Here is a 15,121-nt window from a genome sequence, read left to right on the forward strand (position 1 = left end):
AACGAAGTAAATAGAAAAAAAATTAAAAAATACTCCGTGACCAGGACCGAACCCCTGACCACCCAGTCTACAAACTTCTTTACCCTTTGCCTTAACAACCACACCACGACTTGCACGTTGCTTCCACGAATATATAGCTGAAAGAGCTTCTTTCCGGTTAATTAACAAAATCTATTTTGTCTCTTTATGTGCCCCCTAGTTAGCGTATAAATATTCCCTTTGGTACGATTGTTTGGTATATAAAACTCTAATTTCTGGCAGAGTTTGAAAATTATAAGTTAATATTAAAGGGAGTTTCGGAGAGAGTCGTTTGCTTAGCTCCGGAGTCGAAATTTATCCGTTTTTCAGCTATTATTCCCTTTTTCCCGAAGAAAAATAATTTTTCTGATATATACAGCGCTTTAATCACGTTGAAATATAGAAAAATAAATTTTTAAAAATAAAACGAAGTAAATAGAAAAAAAAATTAAAAAATACCCCGTGACCAGGACCGAACCCCTGACCACCCAGTCTACAAACTTCTTCACCCTTTGCGTTAACATCCACACCACGACTCGCACGTTGCTTCCACGAATATATAGCTAAAAGAGCTTCTTTCCTGTTAATTAACAAAATCTATTTTGGCTCTTTATGTGCCCCCTAATTAGTGTATAAGTATTCCCTTTGGTACGATTGCTTGGTATATAAAACTCTAATTTCTGGCAGAGTTTGAAAATTATAAGATAACATTAAAGGGAGTTACGGAGTGAGTCGTGAGCTTAGCTCCGGAGTCGAAATTTATCCGTTTTTCAGCTATTATTCCCTCTTTCCCGAAGAAAAATAATTTTTCTGATATATACAGCGCTTTAATCACGTTGAAATATCGAAAAATAAATTTTAAAAAATAAAACGAAGTAAATAGAAAAAAAATTAAAAAATACTCCGTGACCAGGACCGAACCCCTGACCACCCAGTCTACAAACTTCTTTACCCTTTGCGTTTGCAACCACACCACGACTCGCACGTTGCTTCCACGAATATATAGCTAAAACAGCTTCTTTCCGGTTAATTAACAAAATCTATTTTGGCTCTTTATGTGTCCCTAATTAGTGTATAAATATTCCCTTTGGTACGATTGTTTGGTATATAAAACTCTAATTTCTGGCAGAGTTTGAAAATTATAAGTTAATATTAAAGGGAGTTACGGAGTGTGTCGTGTGCTTAGCTCCGGAGTCGAAATTTATCCGTTTTTCAGCTATCATTCCCTCTTTCCCGAAGAAAAATAATTTTTCTGATATATACAGCGCTTTAATCACGTTGAAATATCGAAAAATAAATTTTAAAAAATAAAACGAAGTAAATAGAAAAAAAATTAAAAAATACTCCGTGACCAGGACCGAACCCCTGACCACCCAGTCTACAAACATCTTTACCCTTTGCGTTAACAACCACACCACGACTTGCACGTTGCTTCCACGAATATATAGCTAAAAGAGCTTCTTTCCGGTTAATTAACAATATCTATTTTGTCTCTTTATGTGCCCCCTAATTAGTGTATAAATATTCCCTATGGTACGATTGTTTGGTATATAAAACTCTAATTTCTGGCAGAGTTTGAAAATTATAAGTTAATATTAAAGGGAGTTTCGGAGAGAGTCGTTTGCTTAGCTCCGGAGTCGAAATTTATCCGTTTTTCAGCTATTATTCCCTTTTTCCCGAAGAAAAATAATTTTTCTGATATATACAGCGCTTTAATCACGTTGAAATATAGAAAAATAAATTTTTAAAAATAAAACGAAGTAAATAGAAAAAAAAATTAAAAAATACCCCGTGACCAGGACCGAACCCCTGACCACCCAGTCTACAAACTTCTTCACCCTTTGCGTTAACATCCACACCACGACTCGCACGTTGCTTCCACGAATATAGAGCTAAAAGAGCTTCTTTCCTGTTAATTAACAAAATCTATTTTGGCTCTTTATGTGCCCCCTAATTAGTGTATAAATATTCCCTTTGGTACGATTGCTTGGTATATAAAACTCTAATTTCTGGCAGAGTTTGAAAATTATAAGATAACATTAAAGGGAGTTAAGGAGTGAGTCGTGTGCTTAGCTCCGGAGTCGAAATTTATCCGTTTTTCAGCTATTATTCCCTCTTTCCCGAAGAAAAATAATTTTTCTGATATATACAGCGCTTTAATCACGTTGAAATATCGAAAAATAAATTTTAAAAAATAAAACGAAGTAAATAGAAAAAAAATTAAAAAATACTCCGTGACCAGGACCGAACCCCTGACCACCCAGTCTACAAAATTCTTTACCCTTTGCCTTAACAACCACACCAAGATTCGCTCGTTGCTTCCACGAATACATAGCTAAAAGAGCTTCTTTCCGGTTAATTAACAAAATCTATTTTGGCTCTTTATGTGCCCCCTAATTAGTGTATAAATATTCCCTTTGGTACGATTTTTTGGTATATAAATCTCTAATTTCTGGCAGAGTTTGAAAATTATAAGTTAATATTAAAGGTAGTTACGGAGTGAGTCGTGTGCTTCGCTCCAGAGTCGAAATTTATCCGTTTTTCAGCTATTATTCGCTCTTTCCCGAAGAAAAATAATTTTTCTGATATAGACAGCGCTTTAATCACGTTGAAATATAGAAAAATAAATTTTTAAAAATAAAACGAAGTAAATAGAAAAAAAAATTTAAAAATACTCCGTGACCAGGACCGAACCCCTGACCACCCAGTCAACAAACTTCTTTACCCTTTGCGTTAACACCACGACTCGCACGTTGCTACCACGAATATATAGCTAAAAGAGCTTCTTTCCGGATAATGAACAAAATCTATTTGGGCTCTTTATGTGCCCCCTAATTAGTGTATAAATATTCCCTACGGTACGATTGTTTGGTATATAAAACTCTAATTTCTGGCAGAGTTTGAAAATTATAAGTTAATATTAAAGGGAGTTACGGAGTGAGTCGTGTGCTTAGCTCCGGAGTCGAAATTTATCCGTTTTTCAGCTATTATTCCCTCTTTCCCGAAGAAAAATAATTTTTCTGATATATACAGCGCTTTAATCTCGTTGAAATATCGAAAAATAAATTTTAAAAAATAAAGCGACGTAAATAGAAAAAAAATTAAAAAATACTCCGTGACCAGGACCGAACCCCTGACCACCCAGTCAACAAACTTCTTTACCCTTTGAGTTAACAACCACACCACGACTCGCACGTTGCTACCACGAATATATAGCTAAAAGAGCTTCTTTCCTGTTAATTAACAAAATCTATTTTGGCTCTTTATGTGCCCCCTAATTAGTGTATAAATATTCCCTTAGGTACGATTGTTTGGTATATAAATCTCTAATTTCAGGCAGAGTTTGAAAATTATAAGTTAATATTAAAGGGAGTTACGGAGTGAGTCGTGTGCTTAGCTCCGGAGTCGAAATTTATCCGTTTTTCAGCTATTATTCCCTCTTTCCCGAAGAAAAATAATTTTTCTGATATATACAGCGTTTTAATCACGTTGAAATATCGAAAAATAAATTTTAAAAAATAAACCAAGTAAATAGAAAAAAAAATTAAAAAATACTCCGTGACCAGGACCGAACCCCTGACCACCCAGTCTACAAACTTCTTTACCCTTTGCGTTAGCAACCACACCACGACTTGCACGTTGCTTTCACGAATATATAGCTAAAAGAGCTTCTTTCCGGATAATTAACAAAATCTATTTTGGCTCTTTATGTGCCCCCTAATTAGTGTATAAATATTCCCTTTGGTACGATTGTTTGGTATATAAAATTCTAATTTCTGGCAGAGTTTGAAAATTATAAGTTAATATTAAAGGGAGTTACGGAGTGAGTCGTGTGCTTAGCTCCGGAGTCGAAATTTATCCGTTTTTCAGCTATTATTCCCTCTTTCCCGAAGAAAAATAATTTTTCTGATATATACAGCGCTTTAATCACGTTGAAATATCGAAAAATAAATTTTAAAAAATAAAACGAAGTAAATAGAAAAAAAATTAAAAAATACTCCGTGACCAGGACCGAACCCCTGACCACCCAGTCTACAAAATTCATTACCCTTTGCCTTAACAACCACACCAAGATTCGCTCGTTGCTTCCACGAATATATAGCTGAAAGAGCTTCTTTCCGGTTAATTAACAAAATCTATTTTGGCTCTTTATGTGCCCCCTAATTAGCGTATAAATATTCCCTTTGGGACGATTGTTTGGTATATAAAACTCTAATTTCTGGCAGAGTTTGAAAATTATAAGTTAATATTAAAGGGAGTTACGGAGTGAGTCGTGTGCTTAGCTCCGGAGTCGAAATTTTTCCGTTTTTCAGCCAATATTCCCTCTTTCCCGACGAAAAATAATTTTTCTGATATATACAGCGCTTTAATCACGTTGAAATATCGAAAAATAAATTTTAAAAAATAAAGCGACGTAAATAGAAAAAAAAATTTAAAAATTCTCCGTGACCAGGACCGAACCCCTGACCACCCAGTCTACAAACTTCTTTACCCTTTGCGTTAACAACCACACCACGACTCGCACGTTGCTTCCACGAATATATAGCTAAAAGAGCTTCTCTCCGGTTAATTAACAAAATCTATTTTGGCTCTTTATGTGCCCCCTAATTAGTGTATAAATATTCCCTTTGGTACGATTTTTTGGTATATAAATCTCTAATTTCTGGCAGAGTTTGAAAATTATAAGTTAATATTAAAGGTAGTTACGGAGTGAGTCGTGTGCTTCGCTCCGGAGTCGAAATTTATCCTTTTTTCAGCTATTATTCGCTCTTTCCCGAAGAAAAATAATTTTTCTGATATAGACAGCGCTTTAATCACGTTGAAATATAGAAAAATAAATTTTTAAAAATAAAACGAAGTAAATAGAAAAAAAAATTTAAAAATACTCCGTGACCAGGACCGAACCCCTGACCACCCAGTCAACAAACTTCTTTACCCTTTGCGTTAACACCACGACTCGCACGTTGCTACCACGAATATATAGCTAAAAGAGCTTCTTTCCGGTTAATGAACAAAATCTATTTGGGCTCTTTATGTGCCCCCTAATTAGTGTATAAATATTCCCTTTGGTACGATTGTTTGGTATATAAAACTCTAATTTCTGGCAGAGTTTGAAAATTATAAGTTAATATTAAAGGGAGTTACGGAGTGAGTCGTGTGCTTAGCTCCGGAGTCGAAATTTATCCGTTTTTCAGCTATTATTCCCTCTTTAGCGAAGAAAAATAATTTTTCTGATATATACAGCGCTTTAATCTCGTTGAAATATCAAAAAATAAATTTTAAAAAATAAAGCGACGTAAATAGAAAAAAAATTAAAAAATACTCCGTGACCAGGACCGAACCCCTGACCACCCAGTCAACAAACTTCTTTACCCTTTGCGTTAACAACCACACCACGACTCGCACGTTGCTACCACGAATATATAGCTAAAAGAGCTTCTTTCCTGTTAATTAACAAAATCTATTTTGGCTCTTTATGTGCCCCCTAATTAGTGTATAAATATTCCCTTAGGTACGATTGTTTGGTATATAAATCTCTAATTTCAGGCAGAGTTTGAAAATTATAAGTTAATATTCAAGGGAGTTACGGAGTGAGTCGTGTGCTTAGCTCCGGAGTCGAAATTTATCCGTTTTTCAGCTATTATTCCCTCTTTCCCGAAGAAAAATAATTTTTCTGATATATACAGCGTTTTAATCACGTTGAAATATCGAAAAATAAATTTTAAAAAATAAAACGAAGTAAATAGAAAAAAAAATTAAAAAATACTCCGTGACCAGGACCGAACCCCTGACCACCCAGTCTACAGACTTCTTTACCCTTTGCGGTAACAACCACACCACGACTCGCACGTTGCTTCCACGAATATATAGCTAAAAGAGCGTCTTTCCGGTTAATCAACAAAATCTATTTTGGCTCTTTATGTGCCCCCTAATTAGTGTATAAATATTCCCTTTGGTACGATTGTTTGGTATATAAAACTCTAATTTCTGGCAGAGTTTGAAAATTATAAGTTAATATTAAAGGGAGTTACGGAGTGAGTTGTGTGCTTAGCTCCGGAGTCGAAATTTATCCGTTTTTCAGCTATTATTCCCTCTTTCCCGAAGAAAAATAATTTTTCTGATATATACAACGCTTTAATCACGTTGAAATATAGAAAAATAAATTTTTAAAAATAAAACGAAGTAAATAGAAAAAAAAATTAAAAAATACTCCGTGACCAGAACCGATCCCCTGACCATCCAGTCTACAAACTTCTTTACCCTTTGCGTTAGCAACCACACCACGACTTGCACGTTGCTTCCACGAATATATAGCTAAAGGAGCTTCTTTCCGGATAATTAACAAAATCTATTTTGGCTCTTTATGTGCCCCCTAATTAGTGTATAAATATTCCCTTTGGTACGATTGTTTGGTATATAAATCTCTAATTTCTGGCAGAGTTTGAAAATTATAAGTTAATATTAAAGGGAGTTACGGAGTGAGTCGTGTGCTTAGCTCCGGAGTCGAAATTTTTCCGTTTTTCAGCTATTATTCCCTCTTTCCCGAAGAAAAATTATTTTTCTGATATATACAGCGCTTTAATCACGTTGAAATATAGAAAAAACAATTTTTAAAAATAAAACGAAGTAAATAGAAGAAAAAAATTAAAAAATACTCCGTGACCAGGACCGAACCCCTGACCACCCAGTCTACAAACTTCTTAACCCTTTGCGTTAACAACCACACCACGACTCGCACGTTGCTTCCACGAATATATAGCTAAAAGAGCTTCTTTCCGGTTAATTAACAAAATCTATTTTGGCTCTTCATGTGCCCCCTAATTAGTGTATAAATATTCCCTTTGGTACGATTGTTTGGTATATAAAACTCTAATTTCTGGCAGAGTTTGAAAATTATAAGTTAATATTAAAGGGAGTTACGGAGTGTGTCGTGTGCTTAGCTCCGGAGTCGAAATTTATCCGTTTTTCAGCTATCATTCCCTCTTTCCCGAAGAAAAATAATTTTTCTGATATATACAGCGCTTTAATCACGTTGAAATATCGAAAAATAAATTTTAAAAAATAAAACGAAGTAAATAGAAAAAAAATTAAAAAAATACTCCGTGACCAGGACCGAACCCCTGACCACCCAGTCTACAAACATTTTTACCCTTTGCGTTAAACAACCACACCACGACTTGCACGTTGCTTCCACGAATATATAGCTAAAAGAGCTTCTTTCCGGTTAATTAACAATATCTATTTTGTCTCTTTATGTGCCCCCTAATTAGTGTATAAATATTCCCTATGGTACGATTGTTTGGTATATAAAACTCTAATTTCTGGCAGAGTTTGAAAATTATAAGTTAATATTAAAGGGAGTTTCGGAGAGAGTCGTGTGCTTAGCTCCGGAGTCGAAATTTATCCGTTTTTCAGCTATTATTCCCTCTTTCCCGAAGAAAAATAATTTTTCTGATATATACAGCGCTTTAATCACGTTGAAATATAGAAAAATAAATTTTTAAAAATAAAACGAAGTAAATAGAAAAAAAAATTAAAAAATACCCCGTGACCAAGACCGAACCCCTGACCACCCAGTCTACAAACTTCTTCACCCTTTGCGTTAACATCCACACCACGACTCGCACGTTGCTTCCACGAATATATAGCTAAAAGAGCTTCTTTCCTGTTAATTAACAAAATCTATTTTGGCTCTTTATGTGCCCCCTAATTAGTGTATAAATATTCCCTTAGGTACGGTTGTTTGGTATATAAATCTCTAATTTCAGGCAGAGTTTGAAAATTATAAGTTAATATTAAAGGGAGTTACGGAGTGAGTCGTGTGCTTAGCTCCGGAGTCGAAATTTATCCGTTTTTCAGCTATTATTCCCTCTTTCCCGAAGAAAAATAATTTTTCTGATATATACAGCGCTTTAATCACGTTGAAATATAGAAAAATAAATTTTTAAAAATAAAACGAAGTAAATAGAAAAAAAATTAAAAAATACTCCGTGACCTGGTCCGAACCCCTGACCACCCAGTCTACAAACTTCTTCACCCTTTGCGTTAACAACCACACCACGACTCGCACGTTGCTTCCACGAATATATAGCTAAAAGAGCTTCTTTCCGGTTAATTAACAAAATCTATTTTGGCTCTTCATGTGCCCCCTAATTAGTGTATAAATATTCCCTTTGGTACGATTGTTTGGTATATAAAACTCTAATTTCTGGCAGAGTTTGAAAATTATAAGTTAATATTAAAGGGAGTTACGGAGTGTGTCGTGTGCTTAGCTCCGGAGTCGAAATTTATCCGTTTTTCAGCTATCATTCCCTCTTTCCCGAAGAAAAATAATTTTTCTGATATATACAGCGCTTTAATCACGTTGAAATATCGAAAAATAAATTTTAAAAAATAAAACGAAGTAAATAGAAAAAAAATTAAAAAAATACTCCGTGACCAGGACCGAACCCCTGACCACCCAGTCTACAAACATCTTTACCCTTTGCGTTAAACAACCACACCACGACTTGCACGTTGCTTTCACGAATATATAGCTAAAAGAGCTTCTTTCCGGTTAATTAACAATATCTATTTTGTCTCTTTATGTGCCCCCTAATTAGTGTATAAATATTCCCTATGGTACGATTGTTTGGTATATAAAACTCTAATTTCTGGCAGAGTTTGAAAATTATAAGTTAATATTAAAGGGAGTTTCGGAGAGAGTCGTGTGCTTAGCTCCGGAGTCGAAATTTATCCGTTTTTCAGCTATTATTCCCTCTTTCCCGAAGAAAAATAATTTTTCTGATATATACAGCGCTTTAATCACGTTGAAATATAGAAAAATAAATTTTTAAAAATAAAACGAAGTAAATAGAAAAAAAAATTAAAAAATACCCCGTGACCAGGACCGAACCCCTGACCACCCAGTCTACAAACTTCTTCACCCTTTGCGTTAACATCCACACCACGACTCGCACGTTGCTTCCACGAATATATAGCTAAAAGAGCTTCTTTCCTGTTAATTAACAAAATCTATTTTGGCTCTTTATGTGCCCCCTAATTAGTGTATAAATATTCCCTTTGGTACGATTGCTTGGTATATAAAACTCTAATTTCTGGCAGAGTTTGAAAATTATAAGATAACATTAAAGGGAGTTACGGAGTGAGTCGTGTGCTTAGCTCCGGAGTCGAAATTTATCCGTTTTTCAGCTATTATTCCCTCTTTCCCGAAGAAAAATAATTTTTCTGATATATACAGTGCTTTAATCACGTTGAAATATCGAAAAATAAATTTTAAAAAATAAAACGAAGTAAATACAAAAAAAATTAAAAAATACTCCGTGACCAGGACCGAACCCCTGACCACCCAGTCTACAAACTTCTTTACCCTTTGCCTTAACAACCACACCAAGATTCGCTCGTTGCTTCCACGAATATATAGCTAAAAGAGCTTCTTTCCTGTTAATTAACAAAATCTATTTTGGCTCTTTATGTGCCCCCTAATTAGTGTATAAATATTCCCTTAGGTACGATTGTTTGGTATATAAATCTCTAATTTCAGGCAGAGTTTGAAAATTATAAGTTAATATTAAAGGGAGTTACGGAGTGAGTCGTGTGCTTAGCTCCGGAGTCGAAATTTATCCGTTTTTCAGCTATTATTCCCTCTTTCCCGAAGAAAAATAATTTTTCTGATATATACAGCGCTTTAATCACGTTGAAATATAGAAAAATAAATTTTTAAAAATAAAACGAAGTAAATAGAAAAAAAATTAAAAAATACTCCGTGACCTGGACCGAACCCCTGACCACCCAGTCTACAAACTTCTTCACCCTTTGCGTTAACAACCACACCACGACTCGCACGTTGCTTCCACGAATATATAGCTAAAAGTGCTTCTTTCCGGTTAATTAACAAAATCTATTTTGGCTCTTTATGTGCCCCCTAATTAGTGTATAAATATTCCCTTTGGTACGATTGTTTGGTATATAAATCTCTAATTCTGGCAGAGTTTGAAAATTATAAGTTAATATTAAAGGGAGTTACGGAGTGAGTCGTGTTCTTAGCTCCGGAGTCGAAATTTATCCGTTTTTCAGCTATTATTCCCTCTTTCCCGAAGAAAAATTATTTTTCTGATATATACAGCGCTTTAATCACGTTGAAATATAGAAAAATAAATTTTTAAAAATAAAACGAAGTAAATAGAAGAAAAAAATTAAAAAATACTCCGTGACCAGGACCGAACCCCTGACCACTCAGTCTACAAACTTCTTTACCCTTTGCGTTAACAACCACACCACGAATCGCACGTTGCTTCCACGAATATATAGCTAAAAGAGCTTCTTTCCGGTTAATTAACAAAATCTATTTTGGCTCTTTATGTGCCCCCTAATTAGTGTATAAATATTCCCTTTGGTACGATTGTTTGGTATATAAAACTCTAATTTCTGGCAGAGTTTGAAAATTATAAGTTAATATTAAAGGGAGTTACGGAGTGAGTCGTGTGCTTAGCTCCGGAGTCGAAATTTATCCGTTTTTCAGCTATCATTCCCTCTTTCCCGAAGAAAAATAATTTTTCTGATATATACAGCGCTTTAATCACGTTGAAATATCGAAAAATAAATTTTAAAAAATAAAACGAAGTAAATAGAAAAAAAATTAAAAAATACTCCGTGACCAGGACTGAACCCCTGACCACCCAGTCTACAAACATCTTTACCCTTTGCGTTAACAACCACACCACGACTTGCACGTTGCTTCCACGAATATATAGGTAAAAGAGCTTCTTTCCGGTTACTTAACAAAATCTATTTTGTCTCTTTATGTGCCCCCTTATTAGTGTATAAATATTCCCTTTGGTACGATTCTTTGGTATATAAAACTCTAATTTCTGGCAGAGTTTGAAAATTATAAGTTAATATTAAAGGGAGTTACGGAGTGAGTCGTGTGCTTAGCTCCGGAGTCGAAATTTATCCGTTTTTCAGCTATTATTCCCTCTTTCCCGAAGAAAAATAATTTTTCTGATATATACAGCGCTTTAATCACGTTGAAATATCGAAAAATAAATTTTAAAAAATAAAACGAAGTAAATAGAAAAAAAATTAAAAAAATACTCCGTGACCAGGACCGAACCCCTGACCACCCAGTCTACAAACATCTTTACCCTTTGCGTTAAACAACCACACCACGACTTGCACGTTGCTTCCACGAATATATAGCTAAAAGAGCTTCTTTCCGGTTAATTAACAATATCTATTTTGTCTCTTTATGTGCCCCCTAATTAGTGTATAAATATTCCCTATGGTACGATTGTTTGGTATATAAAACTCTAATTTCTGGCAGAGTTTGAAAATTATAAGTTAATATTAAAGGGAGTTTCGGAGAGAGTCGTGTGCTTAGCTCCGGAGTCGAAATTTATCCGTTTTTCAGCTATTATTCCCTCTTTCCCGAAGAAAAATAATTTTTCTGATATATACAGCGCTTTAATCACGTTGAAATATAGAAAAATAAATTTTTAAAAATAAAACGAAGTAAATAGAAAAAAAAATTAAAAAATACCCCGTGACCAAGACCGAACCCCTGACCACCCAGTCTACAAACTTCTTCACCCTTTGCGTTAACATCCACACCACGACTCGCACGTTGCTTCCACGAATATATAGCTAAAAGAGCTTCTTTCCTGTTAATTAACAAAATCTATTTTGGCTCTTTATGTGCCCCCTAATTAGTGTATAAATATTCCCTTAGGTACGATTGTTTGGTATATAAATCTCTAATTTCAGGCAGAGTTTGAAAATTATAAGTTAATATTAAAGGGAGTTACGGAGTGAGTCGTGTGCTTAGCTCCGGAGTCGAAATTTATCCGTTTTTCAGCTATTATTCCCTCTTTCCCGAAGAAAAATAATTTTTCTGATATATACAGCGCTTTAATCACGTTGAAATATAGAAAAATAAATTTTTAAAAATAAAACGAAGTAAATAGAAAAAAAATTAAAAAATACTCCGTGACCTGGACCGAACCCCTGACCACCCAGTCTACAAACTTCTTCACCCTTTGCGTTAACAACCACACCACGACTCGCACGTTGCTTCCACGAATATATAGCTAAAAGAGCTTCTTTCCGGTTAATTAACAAAATCTATTTTGGCTCTTCATGTGCCCCCTAATTAGTGTATAAATATTCCCTTTGGTACGATTGTTTGGTATATAAAACTCTAATTTCTGGCAGAGTTTGAAAATTATAAGTTAATATTAAAGGGAGTTACGGAGTGCGTCGTGTGCTTAGCTCCGGAGTCGAAATTTATCCGTTTTTCAGCTATCATTCCCTCTTTCCCGAAGAAAAATAATTTTTCTGATATATACAGCGCTTTAATCACGTTGAAATATCGAAAAATAAATTTTAAAAAATAAAACGAAGTAAATAGAAAAAAAATTAAAAAATTACTCCGTGACCAGGACCGAACCCCTGACCACCCAGTCTACAAACATCTTTACCCTTTGCGTTAAACAACCACACCACGACTAGCACGTTGCTTCCACGAATATATAGCTAAAAGAGCTTCTTTCCGGTTAATTAACAATATCTATTTTGTCTCTTTATGTGCCCCCTAATTAGTGTATAAATATTCCCTATGGTACGATTGTTTGGTATATAAAACTCTAATTTCTGGCAGAGTTTGAAAATTATAAGTTAATATTAAAGGGAGTTTCGGAGAGAGTCGTGTGCTTAGCTCCGGAGTCGAAATTTATCCGTTTTTCAGCTATTATTCCCTCTTTCCCGAAGAAAAATAATTTTTCTCATATATACAGCGCTTTAATCACGTTGAAATATAGAAAAATAAATTTTTAAAAATAAAACGAAGTAAATAGAAAAAAAAATTAAAAAATACCCCGTGACCAGGACCGAACCCCTGACCACCCAGTCTACAAACTTCTTCACCCTTTGCGTTAACATCCACACCACGACTCGCACGTTGCTTCCACGAATATATAGCTAAAAGAGCTTCTTTCCTGTTAATTAACAAAATCTATTTTGGCTCTTTATGTGCCCCCTAATTAGTGTATAAATATTCCCTTTGGTACGATTGCTTGGTATATAAAACTCTAATTTCTGGCAGAGTTTGAAAATTATAAGATAACATTAAAGGGAGTTACGGAGTGAGTCGTGTGCTTAGCTCCGGAGTCGAAATTTATCCGTTTTTCAGCTATTATTCCCTCTTTCCCGAAGAAAAATAATTTTTCTGATATATACAGCGCTTTAATCACGTTGAAATATCGAAAAATAAATTTTAAAAAATAAAACGAAGTAAATAGAAAAAAAATTAAAAAATACTCCGTGACCAGGACCGAACCCCTGACCACCCAGTCTACAAACTTCTTTACCCTTTGCCTTAACAACCACACCAAGATTCGCTCGTTGCTTCCACGAATATATAGCTAAAAGAGCTTCTTTCCTGTTAATTAACAAAATCTATTTTGGCTCTTTATGTGCCCCCTAATTAGTGTATAAATATTCCCTTAGGTACGATTGTTTGGTATATAAATCTCTAATTTCAGGCAGAGTTTGAAAATTATAAGTTAATATTAAAGGGAGTTACGGAGTGAGTCGTGTGCTTAGCTCCGGAGTCGAAATTTATCCGTTTTTCAGCTATTATTCCCTCTTTCCCGAAGAAAAATAATTTTTCTGATATATACAGCGCTTTAATCACGTTGAAATATAGAAAAATAAATTTTTAAAAATAAAACGAAGTAAATAGAAAAAAAATTAAAAAATACTCCGTGACCTGGACCGAACCCCTGACCACCCAGTCTACAAACTTCCTCACCCTTTGCGTTAACAACCACACCACGACTCGCACGTTGCTTCCACGAATATATAGCTAAAAGAGCTTCTTTCCGGTTAATTAACAAAATCTATTTTGGCTCTTCATGTGCCCCCTAATTAGTGTATAAATATTCCCTTTGGTACGATTGTTTGGTATATAAAACTCTAATTTCTGGCAGAGTTTGAAAATTATAAGTTAATATTAAAGGGAGTTACGGAGTGTGTCGTGTGCTTAGCTCCGGAGTCGAAATTTATCCGTTTTTCAGCTATCATTCCCTCTTTCCCGAAGAAAAATAATTTTTCTGATATATACAGCGCTTTAATCACGTTGAAATATCGAAAAATAAATTTTAAAAAATAAAACGAAGTAAATAGAAAAAAAATTAAAAAAATACTCCGTGACCAGGACCGAACCCCTGACCACCCAGTCTACAAACATCTTTACCCTTTGCGTTAAACAACCACACCACGACTTGCACGTTGCTTCCACGAATATATAGCTAAAAGAGCTTCTTTCCGGTTAATTAACAATATCTATTTTGTCTCTTTATGTGCCCCCTAATTAGTGTATAAATATTCCCTATGGTACGATTGTTTGGTATATAAAACTCTAATTTCTGGCAGAGTTTGAAAATTATAAGTTAATATTAAAGGGAGTTTCGGAGAGAGTCGTGTGCTTAGCTCCGGAGTCGAAATTTATCCGTTTTTCAGCTATTATTCCCTCTTTCCCGAAGAAAAATAATTTTTCTGATATATACAGCGCTTTAATCACGTTGAAATATAGAAAAATAAATTTTTAAAAATAAAACGAAGTAAATAGAAAAAAAAATTAAAAAATACCCCGTGACCAGGACCGAACCCCTGACCACCCAGTCTACAAACTTCTTCACCCTTTGCGTTAACATCCACACCACGACTCGCACGTTGCTTCCACGAATATATAGCTAAAAGAGCTTCTTTCCTGTTAATTAACAAAATCTATTTTGGCTCTTTATGTGCCCCCTAATTAGTGTATAAATATTCCCTTTGGTACGATTGCTTGGTATATAAAACTCTAATTTCTGGCAGAGTTTGAAAATTATAAGATAACATTAAAGGGAGTTACGGAGTGAGTCGTGTGCTTAGCTCCGGAGTCGAAATTTATCCGTTTTTCAGCTATTATTCCCTCTTTCCCGAAGAAAAATAATTTTTCTGATATATACAGCGCTTTAATCACGTTGAAATATCGAAAAATAAATTTTAAAAAATAAAACGAAGTAAATAGAAAAAAAATTAAAAAATACTCCGTGACCAGGAC

This window comes from Parasteatoda tepidariorum, chromosome 1 (assembly GCF_982258835.1).
Source record: "Parasteatoda tepidariorum strain Cologne lab strain chromosome 1, Ptep-v5.0, whole genome shotgun sequence".
Taxonomy (NCBI): domain Eukaryota; kingdom Metazoa; phylum Arthropoda; class Arachnida; order Araneae; family Theridiidae; genus Parasteatoda; species Parasteatoda tepidariorum.